This window comes from Monopterus albus, unplaced genomic scaffold, assembly GCF_001952655.1.
Source record: "Monopterus albus unplaced genomic scaffold, M_albus_1.0 scaffold171.1, whole genome shotgun sequence".
NCBI classification, from domain to species: domain Eukaryota; kingdom Metazoa; phylum Chordata; class Actinopteri; order Synbranchiformes; family Synbranchidae; genus Monopterus; species Monopterus albus.
This window is the reverse complement of record NW_018128051.1, coordinates 36,555-46,602: the sequence shown is the minus strand read 5'-3', so window position 1 is coordinate 46,602 and position 10,048 is coordinate 36,555. Positions and strand designations below refer to the sequence as shown.

Sequence of the window (10,048 nt, the reverse complement as noted above, 5' to 3'; positions counted from 1 at the left end):
GGAGGCTACATCTTCATACCGAACACAGTTCCTGAAGGCCAGACTCCCATTTGCTTTTGAACTGTGCCCACACTATCAAGCCTTGTAGCCAGGTAACTGGCAAGTGGTTTTTATTACCTTTTTTGGAGATGTCCAGTAAGGCCTCAGTGGTAGCAAGCAGCAGACACCAGACCTCATCCTCATCCAGAGGTGAATCCCGGGCCTCCACCACTTCTGCCAGCGTCACAAACATACACATCCTGCTGGAACACACACAACATAGACATTTATTATGTGAAAAAGAGTAGATGTTTCTGTTTTTGCAGTATCAGAAATTTATATTCTGGTGAAAATTGAAGGAGTTTCAGCCAGTAAGGAAAACTATTACACCTAAGTATCTGCTTTCTCAGTTACTTCATGCAGTTTTTCAGTGAAGGGACGCAAATAGGAGGAAACGTGATCCAGTGTACTATAATATTTCTACATTATAGAACTCATTCAACTCCTCAAAATTCTGTCCCTGTTTTATTTTCGGGGGTGACACTGAGACTTTATGTATGTTAAAGGACAATTACAGCTTCTCTTTAACCCAGACTATTTGCTATAAAGAAACAATATGAGTTGTGTAGGTGCATTTATGTGTATCACCATAAAAAGGAGAGGGTCATTAGCAAGACTGTCCTCCTGGGCTAGAATCCGACCTTAGAAATGCATCAGACACAAGCTAGCAAACATTTAGAGGTCAGTGTTTCAGGCTGACAAGTTTAGGGATTAGTGGAATTAGTTTATTCGTTTTGACAGTCAGATTAATGTGGTGCGGTAGCTTCCAGGAAGGATCTTATTTTAATTATCTTATTCCCTGCTTTATCAAAGGATAAGAAGAGAAAAATGGAGGAATGTAGTTGGTGTTAACTGCTTTTGCGGTGCCAGTTTTACCTGTTTAATTCACTTTATTCTTCTCTACTGCTGTTAAGAAAGTCTATAGAAACACTTCTTTGTATCCATCTCATTCTTTGTCCTCTCTTGACACTTGAACAGAATTATAACTCCAACAGAAACCAGACTTGCCACTGTAACTTGTTACTTTGCCAAGTAAGAGTTTTGTTATCAAGTTGTACTGTATGTGCTCTGACATAATTCAGCCAAGATAATCTCAGTTCTGGTGTCCACATAGTAGCGAGTTGGGGATGCTAGGTAAATTGCAAATACCAAAAAATACCCAAAGATTATAAGAACCATGTTAAAAATGTATATAAGGTATTTCCCCCAGCAGATAACGAAATGTCATTGCATTACTAGTATTTTTAGTGTTACTGACCAGGTATAAATGTTTGTATTCCATTTCCTTCAGAGCATGTGACAATTATTTAATTGTAAAACATGTTGAAATATTTCCTGCAAACTAACCACTATATGAATTCCAGAGGTAAACTGAGTTGTTACAGCAGTTGAACAAAATAAATAAAGAACAAAAAGGTCAAAGAGTCATCCATGAGTCTGCAAACACATATTTTTTGGCCTACAGGTAGTTTGATGAGTAACTAAAGGCATTACAACTTGGTTTCTGCACATTTTGTGCCCTACCTTCTTACATATGGTATCGTAAGAGATTCTTCTTAGGTTCCTTCAGGCATCGGCCACTCTAATCCTTCCTCTTATGCTTCCCCTGCTGCCATTGCACCCACCACTCCCTGGTGCGATGGCTTCTGTCTGTCATGGCAGCTTTTTACACACTGTCATTTCTTCACAACAGATCAGTCCTTGCCAGAGAAAGGACACATTAGCTCCATAACAAAACTCCCTGTGCCCACAACTACTGACGTGGTGTTTCTGCATTTTTTAATCATTTGGAACTATTTTTAGACTGAGGAGCATAAGAACATAATTGGATTTGCAGGGCAAGCTCACAGCTGATGGGGCAGCATAGGACCAATCCATTACAGGCAGCACTGTTAATTATAATGTTTCACTCACAAGTGAGACTTGTCACACTTTCTATTAGTGCCTTACATAGATCAGTACACAATTGACTAGCTAATGCAAATGGCTCGCTACAAATTACCTTTCTGCCAGCTTCAGTGTTGGGAAACACATGTACATTTTTCTAATTTGAAATAAGAGTAACCATAATATTATGCATTTAACAATGCACAGATGTAATAGTAAAAAAGTATATGCTGTTAAACCTCAAATAGAATTATGTGTGAATGGTAAAATTACTATTTTGAAAAACGGATCTTGACATAATATAACACCTGTGTGTTCCTAAGTTGTATGACTCAGGTCATACAGACGATATAACGAAGCCCTGTTGTTGTATAATGTAAACTAGTAATACATCATCTTTTATCGACTCTTTTAATGAACATTTTCAGTTTAAAAACATGCAAAGTAACAAGTATAGATGCCAGATATGCAAAATAGAGTAAAATGTGACATTTGACCTCAGAAAAGTAACTGTGAAATTGTTTATAAAGTCTTACAACTTGACATTCTCAAAAGCTATACTATTGATGATCTTGAGGTGCAATTCCTGCATTTTTGCAGTTTTGTGTGCAAACTAGGTGCCATTTATTTGCAATGTAATAATTTTTGTCCACATACTTATCTTGTAGGACATGTTTATTTACTTCTCTATCCTCAGAGACACCATCAAAAGAAGTCAGGTAAGTTAGCCCACCACATCTATACCTCTGTACTGTATAGCTCAAGGAATAATTAAGACACTGTTCTGTGGAACAACATTTCAAGATTGTCATCGGTGTGTGAATGTTGTGTGTTGTGGAACAACATTTCAATATTATCATCAGTGTGTGAATGTTGTGTGTGAATGGGTGAATAGTGTATAATCTCCCTGTAAAGCGCTTTGGCCAGTGCAACACACTGTGAGAAAGCACTATATAAAATACAGTCCATTTACAGTCCATACCTACATGTGATCTTGTGCCAGCAACATTTTATGGGTCAAATTGAACATCTTTGACAAAAGAAACATAGTGAAGTATTACAGTAGTCTATAAAGTAGCATAAACTATGGAAATAGTCAAGTGAGGTATCTGCTTGTGCAAATGAGCACTGTGAATAAAGAGCAGTCTGACATTTCAGTGGTTACTGTATTAACAAGTATGATGAATTTCACAGTTATGTCTCAAAGGAGAAGTTACTACAGAGAGATTTTGTTATGTGTACTTTCTAACAGTTTAAACAAAAACTTAATGCTAAAACATTAATTAGGGTAGAATTTACTACAAGACTGATGTAAGTTGTATTTGTTGTGGCTAGTTGTACCAAATGAGCTATACCAAATAAAACTGGGAACTTAAATTTAGCACTCTAATTTTATATGTTATATGACACATTAGCTAACCTATAACTTATTGATATTAATATATAACAATTAGAGTGCCCAGTTTTATGTTGGTTTCTATAAATATTACACATTTATAACATTTGTATGCATGTATAATGTGTACATTATTCATTGAAAATACACCTATATATATTGTTAAAATAGCAGTATATTCCTAGTATGCGGTGCCATTTTAAAATGTTGCGAAACCGTAACTTCCGCTTTCTCGAGCGTCTCCCGGGAACGCGCAAGCGGTCTTGAACGTCCCCTTGGTCCTCGTTGCGCTGCTGAGGAAATAACGCACGGTTTAGACGACGTCGGTATGAAATGGCAGAAAGTGTTTGTGCTTGTGTCACGGAAGCACAAAGATTAGGTTACGCTGAAGCCAGCGTTACACATGTATGTTGCGGTGATCCCGGCCTGCTAGTTTGAGGGAAACGGGGGTGTATCCGGAGGGGTAAGAGCTGTTTTTCTCCAAAAACTGTCCCAGTTGTGTCTCCAGCAGACAACGAACGGCGACTGCGGTTCGACACTGTCGGAATTAACCGGACAGGGGGTGAGTTTGAAATATGGATTTCTCTCCCTGATAGACGTGTTTGACTTGTCAACCGCCGGGGGGTGGGAACAAGCAGATTTGGGTGACACGTTACTGTGAATATGTGTTACTATAACATACATGGTGACCAGTAGGCTGGACAGGTCTGGCCTAACTGGTAAAGAGCAACCAGACTGAGTGGCTGCACTGGGGAAACGCACCACTGTAACCTGTATCAGTGCTACACACATTAGCACAGCTCGCACTGTAAACCGTGAACCGGGCGATGTTACCTGTTGGTAGATGTCACTAGTCAGTGAACTAGTAGGAGGCTCTGAAAACGCTGTGACCTCCAGTCTGCGCTCGCCGAAGGGCAGTATCCTCCGTGTAAACACAAATCAGTATCGACGCCTTTGAACACACGCTGCCTTTTGCTTACATTTACTGCGGTGAAATGATGAGGCATTTGACTACGGGCAAGGCAGCAATCTTTCGGTTAATGCGGTTTTTATGTGATTTAAGCCGATGCTACTGCTTCAGACTTAAAGGTGTGATGTGAATACCTTTACTTGGCAATTGCATAATGTTGCAGTTTGGTTTATCTTGTCGCAGTGATCAATGAACAGGTAACAGTCTTTGCATCTATAATGATGGAAGACAGCTTATGCTTTTTTTGTAGCCATCTTGTTATCAGTGATATTAATAACTTAGTGTGGTTTATCAAATTTGTAAGGGTGGGTTAACCTGGGTATTGTCTCAGTCTGCAGTTATACTGGCTATCTAATACGTCCCTGTAGTCATATCTGCACTGTACATTGCTTGGAAGACTTTCTAAACAACCTGCCAAGAGAACAGCAGTGGTCAGCCAAAAGGATCAAGACATCTGATTCCTGCACCAAAAGCAAAAGGTGGCCTGCTGGGATTATAAGTCCTGGCTACCACATTATGAGCCCTCATTCATATCCGGAGGGCCTGTTGGTTGATAATGATAGATTTTGGGGTGTATTGATGTTGAATATTTCATGTAATATTTTATATCACTTTCATTTTTCTCAGTGGTTGCCCCACAGTGCCACCGTAGTAAAGGTGAACGGATTGTGTGACTCGTTGCATCCAAACTCTCTTAACAGGTCAGTGTATAGTATCCACAGGTATAAGCCATGATTCAACTTGGTAGGTGGAGTCATTACTTGCTCTAATAACAGGCTACACTCCTGCATGTGTTGGTTGCCCTGCTCTAACCTGGCAACTGAGACCACCCATGACAGAAACATCCAAAACACAATGCCACAGTTTAAACAGTCATGAGTGAAGGCAAAGATAGTTTCCTTGAGAATGAATCACCACTGTCATGTCGAACCACACCTGTGGATCACATTCTTAGTCCCTCCTGAAAGATGCAATGTTTCATTTGTTGTGTTTTGCATTTTGCACAGATATATTTTGACACAGTTATCTGTTTTTGCTGTCTGGCTGTCAGAGACATTTGCCTATAGCTGGTTTTATAGTGGAGGGCATAGGCAGTGCCAGATGTAGTTAGTGAACATCTGTGGTGCAGCTGTAACTGTGGTTCCTCGGTATCTACATGTACGTATATGGGTTTTGCCATCATAGGAACCTACTGAAACGTGTCAAGCCGAGTAACACTCATCATGGGTTCTACGTTTGAAATGCAAATATGTGCGGTGTATCCAACCCATGATAAAACACAGCAAATAAATACTATATACACTTCAAAAAGAACTGCTTGTCCAGTAGGAGTGATTTAACAGTTTCTGTTGCCTGTTGCACCTGTTTGCATTTGGAGAAATTTGTCCTGTACCCTGGAGCACTATGCAGTATATCCGTACATCCACATGATTCTTGTGAACATGACATCTCAGTAATGCCTTAAGGGAATTTCTTCAAATTTGGCACAGATGTCCACTTAGTAGGGGTGTGACAAGATTTCATGCCATGAGATCTTGCGATGTTGAAATGTGACGATATTTCTTGTTGAGGTAAAAGCTGTCTCACGATATCAGTAGTCTGGGAAAAACGCAGCTCTCTGCAGTGTTTTAACATATGGGGCTGTGTTGGTCGGTGGGTGAGGGGTTGCAGAGGGAGTGTTGTAGGCTTGTACATTACGGCCATGTTGTGATGAGTCAATGTGAGTGGTTTCGTTCACGTTTTCATCCTGCGTTTTCTTTAGCCATGCTGCTAACATAGCCTACTCTACTTTGGCACCAATTCTGCCACCAGTGTGTTGATGGTATGCAGATTAAAAAACACCTTTTAACATCTGGTACTAATGAAAATGCATGGTGTGTCATTATGGTGCGTTAACTGTGGCCCAGATTCGACAGTGAGTAGCAGCGAATGCTCATGCTAACAAGATAAACAAAAGGTTCTTCTTCCCTTGGGTGTTCCAGTGGTCCCCTGTACATGATTGGTGAATGTAGTGCCTTTGTTGGATGATATCACTGTCCAGTGAGGGTGAAGATAGCACAGAAGGTCGCACACAGCTTCAGTTAGAAGTTAGAAACTCATGCACACCCATAAGGTCTGAAGAGCCTCATGTGAAATCATACAGGAGAGAAGCCAGTTAGTTGAGTTTGTGTCAAAGCCTTTTACAGTGCTTGTATATAGTCTTTTACTGCATATGATAATTCATACTCAAAGTAGAACTGAAGTGACATTCACTACAAGATGAAGAGTTAAAACATTTCACAATGCACCTGCAGTGTTTTGCATTTTGTGACCTTCAGTTGAGTGAAAGTTTTTCCAGTCACACATTTTGTCATTGAAAAGTTCTTAAAAATAATATTAAATTACCCAGAATCCTCTTGTCTTGTGAGCTAAGTGCATCAATACCCTCCTACCAATTAGTCTCAAGGATGAACTGATTATATTTTGTTGGTCAAAGGTCAAGGTCAGTGACCTCACTTCTGTCCCATACCTGTGGGTTTCACTGGTTGGTGGAGGCATACAACCATGAAGCGGGTGAAAGAAAGGTGGAACATTATTATAGTTCCATTTATCATTAAAGAAAAGATGCAAAAGTATTTGTGTATGCTGTCAATTGCAGTTCTTAGAAAGAGAGAAAATCAGAACGGTCAGGTCAGACTTTAAAAAAATCAAAACCATCCAAGAAAGTGCAGTTGCTGCATCTCTAGTAAATAATTTTACCATCTCTCAGGAGATGGTACCGATTAAGTTCCAGGAACCTATGAGGGGAGCGGGTGGGTGCTCACAGGGCTTGCGCCCATGACTGGTTAAACAACAGTGGCATCATGTCTCAGCTACTGGCATAATGCCTTTTTAAGTTCATGTGGTGGAAAACACACGTATGATTCTCTGCCTCCTAACAGTTGTGAAAATGGGGCTGAGCAATATGACAGTGTGTCAGGCTGTCTGTCCCATTTTCACATGCAGCCACAGATCCTCCAGTATCACACCTGATGTATGCTGCTCTGTGTTCACAAGGGAGAGAACATTATGCCACGTTGCCAGCTGAAGCCTAACACCAATTTAGACATAATCTGCAGTGTTTTGATAGAATTACATGTACTTGGTACAGCCTGTTTAGAAGTGCTCACATTTCTGGTATCTTTGCAGACAGATACCAAATTAAGTTGACATTATATGGATGGTAGATTGGGCTAATGACTCTGAACAGAGTATTTAGATCATTTTCTGTGAGGTGTCCGTGCCTAACAGCAAGCTTGAGTTTATAAAACCTGATGTTTAGTAAACTTTTACCGATTAATCAATTATTGTTTGGTTTATAAAATGTAAGGAAATAGACAAATATTTGTCCTATTTGGTTTGACCAACTCAATTGAATGACTAATTGTTACAGCATTGTTGTTTAAATACATATCTGGCACACTGAAATAACAGCTTGTAGCCTAATGACTTTGGCAAACATTATTTTTCACTAGTGACTTAATCCAAATACTTACAATTCTGATTCAAAACAGATTCAGCTGCAGTTAATGATACTGTATATGAATGAACATTTATCTTGGAGGTTTATGCTCCTCAAACTGATGTGCCATGGTCAGTTGGAGCTACAGATACAAATTTAACAGGGCTGTGACCTAGCGAAGGGTCTTCCCTCACAAATGACCTTTGGCTAAGTATAGACATTAGGTGGAGACAGCGCTTTAACTAGACAACAGCTAAGTTTACTTCTGTCCAGCCATTACATACTAACTGAAATCATTAGTGACAGCTGATATGATCTACTGTCGGTTGTCATTTTCACCAGTGAAAGTGATGGTCAGCCAGGAAGCTCCTGGCTGGCTGTTTTGTACACTTCTTCTTATCGTTAGGTTTGTTCTTGTCTTGTGTTTTTTCCAACGACACGTCAGGATTCAGTGCCGCTCACTGGTACACCCAAATCATTTTTCGCTTTTACACAGTTACATTTTCACTTCCATATGCAACAAAATGACTGTGGTTTGTTGTAAAGGAATCGCACTGCAGCATTAGCAGGCTGAGGGAGTATCAACTTAATGGAAGGAAAGGAAAGGAAGAAGGAAACACAATTGCATAGTACCACCTTACAATGGCTCCCACCATCACAAGACAAGTCTGTATGAATCAGTGTTTGAATTTGTTCATTTAAGCTTTGGATTCTATAGAAGTATCATATATTTTTTATTGTGTTTTGTTCTGTGTCTCTTTGCTAAATTTTTGGCAGTGTTTCTCTTGCTGTCAGGTAAAATAACTGAGGTCAGGCTCTTTCGTGAACCTGCTATTCATCCCTGTACCTCTGCACCACCTGGTTCAGCTGCAGAAGGCTGACAACCAGCAGGAGAGAGAAGATGGGTGTTGTGATCAGAGCCAAAGGCATGATGGCAGGAGAGAAGTCAGGAGAGATGAGATGAGGAGAAGCGATAAGGATGAAACAGAAGCATAAGAGAGGAGGAGGCACAGGAAAAACCGGGCAAGGTGGCACATATTTGTTCAACATAGAGATCTATTTTCTGGACTATTGGTGCTGTCTTGATTTCAACTACTTTTTGTGCATTTAAAATAACATTTAAACCAGTTACAGAACACTCAGTTGATTTGTTTATTGGATTTGAGTTTGGCCTTTGTGTACTTTCTTCTGGTCTGATCTCAACAAGAACTGGTCTCTATATTGACTTGTATTTAATTCAAGTGGTCATAATTGCAGCCCTACAAAATAAGAAACAAACCTGAAGATGTAGAGGAGAGCAGAGCGAAGAGAAAGAAAGGCTAACTGATCCTGAAAGGTTGGGGGTGGGCTCACAGCGGTCAGAAAAACCCAGAGGTCAGGTCATGGTGTGTGAAACGTATGGCTATCATCACAGAGCTGACCTCCTCAGCACAATGTCCCACATTTCACTAATGATTTTGTCACCTTAATACCCTGCACAAAATCCAGCTTCCTGCTTCCACTCTGCCTTTTGCTCCTTCGCTCAGACCTTGTGGTTTTGTGTGGTGTATACACAGCTTCTCTGAGTTTCTGATATTAAAGAGCTGTTTCACTGTTGAACCAAGAGATCAGATAAGATTTATACTTCAATATCATTTGCTTGTCGGCACTGTAATGGAGTTGATCACCTTCAGTAACTTGACTGGTTCTATTTAAGCAATAAATAAAATTTGTTTACATGTTAGTAAATGCAGCAGCTTTTAATGGTGTTTAACATTGATTACATGAGGTCCGCACACAATTAAGGATGACTCCTGACAGGCAGGACCTGTATATCCATGATATACAGTGGTGTGAAAAAGTGTTTGCCCCCTTACTGATTTCTTATCTTTTTGCATGTTTGTCACACTGTAATGTTTCAGATCGTCAAACAAATTTATATATTAGTCAAAGATAACACAAGTAAACACATCATGCAGTTTTTAAATGAAGGTTTTTATTATTAAGGGAAAACAAAATCCAAAACTATAGAGCCCTGTGTGAACAAGTGTTTGCCCCCCTGTCAAAACACTGGTTTATCGCACCTGAGTTCAATTTCTCTTGCCACACCTGTTCGCAATCAAGAAATCACTTAAATAGGACCTGCCTGACAAAGTGAAGTAGACCAAAAGATCCTCAAAAGCTAGACATCATGCCGAGATCCAAAGAAATTCAAAAACAAATGAGAAAGAGAATAATGGAGCTCTATCAGTCCGGAAAAGGTTATAAAGCCATTTCTAAAGCTTGGGGACTGCAG

The 10,048-nt window shown here is 39.9% G+C and overlaps 2 protein-coding genes across 2 annotated transcripts in view; one reads left to right on the top strand and one right to left on the bottom strand.

The window, feature by feature from the left end:
- The window catches only part of frmpd2 (FERM and PDZ domain containing 2), an 11,608-nt gene extending 6,755 nt beyond the window's left edge, over positions 1-4,853 (bottom strand). The window contains 2 exon segments of the mRNA XM_020615923.1: positions 118-242; positions 4,157-4,853. The gene's annotated coding sequence lies outside the window, so the exon portion shown is untranslated.
- mapk8b (mitogen-activated protein kinase 8b) overlaps positions 3,547-10,048 on the top strand; it is a 33,107-nt gene continuing 26,605 nt past the window's right edge. Inside the window, exon 1 of the mRNA XM_020615877.1 lies at positions 3,547-3,884. The gene's annotated coding sequence lies outside the window, so the exon portion shown is untranslated. The remainder of the gene's footprint in view (positions 3,885-10,048) is intronic.